The following is a 776-nucleotide window of genomic DNA, read 5'->3' as shown; positions in this document are numbered from 1 at the left end:
CTGATATTACCTGTGATTCTGGCATCTTCTCTGGAGAAGGAACTGGCAAACCACTCCAGTATCTTTGTCACGAAGACCCCAAAATGGGGTCATAATGAGTCAGCCATGATTGAAATGCTCCAACAATATCTATGTGGAACCATAGAAACAGCCCTAGATTTGGAGTCAGGAGACCAATGTTTGAATCTCTACTACTTACCACCTTTGTGACTGTGGAAAAGCCTCAGTTTCCCCATCTGGGTAAAGAAGGGGGTGGGAGCGCTTGCTTTGGCAGCACATATACTAAAATTGGAATGATACATGAAAGATTTGCATGGCTCCTGTGCAAGGATGACTTGCAAATCCAATAAGCATTAGCTGGCCTCTGAGGTTCTTTCCAGCTCTGCATCTATGATTTTGTCATTATTTTGTCAAATTTCTTCGGAATTTCTTTGAATTCACCAAGTTGTCTTAGGTTTTGGCATTGCTTAAAAATTTTCCCCTCCAAAGTTACATGATTCATGCTGTCTCCATCCCCTCTTTCCCCCTTCCAAGAGTTGACAAGCAATTCCACTGGGTTATATTTGAGTTATATTTATCATCCATAAGTCCCCAATTCTAATGTGCTACTCTTGAAATATAGAGAAAGCCCTCTGACCTGCCCCTCTTTTCCCCTCTTGCAGGGGAAAAGGAGGAAAAGATATTGAGCATTCTGGGGTTGGCACTGGATTTGGAGGGCTTGTTCCTTGCCAAATGACTCAATTTTCTGTACCTGCAAGGATTCAGATCAGATCAAA

General features: G+C 42.4%; 1 non-coding gene across 1 annotated transcript; it reads left to right on the top strand.

Moving 5' to 3' along the window:
• The first annotated feature begins 258 nt into the window (after window positions 1-258).
• On the top strand, window positions 259-365 carry LOC123248148. The gene has a single exon (XR_006506239.1). It is a non-coding gene; the product is annotated as a U6 spliceosomal RNA (small nuclear RNA).
• The last annotated feature ends 411 nt before the right edge of the window (window positions 366-776 follow it).

This window comes from Gracilinanus agilis, chromosome 4 (genome assembly GCF_016433145.1).
Source record: "Gracilinanus agilis isolate LMUSP501 chromosome 4, AgileGrace, whole genome shotgun sequence".
Taxonomy (NCBI): domain Eukaryota; kingdom Metazoa; phylum Chordata; class Mammalia; order Didelphimorphia; family Didelphidae; genus Gracilinanus; species Gracilinanus agilis.
The sequence above is the reverse complement of the archived record's forward strand: the minus strand, read 5'-3'. Positions and strand labels throughout refer to the sequence as shown.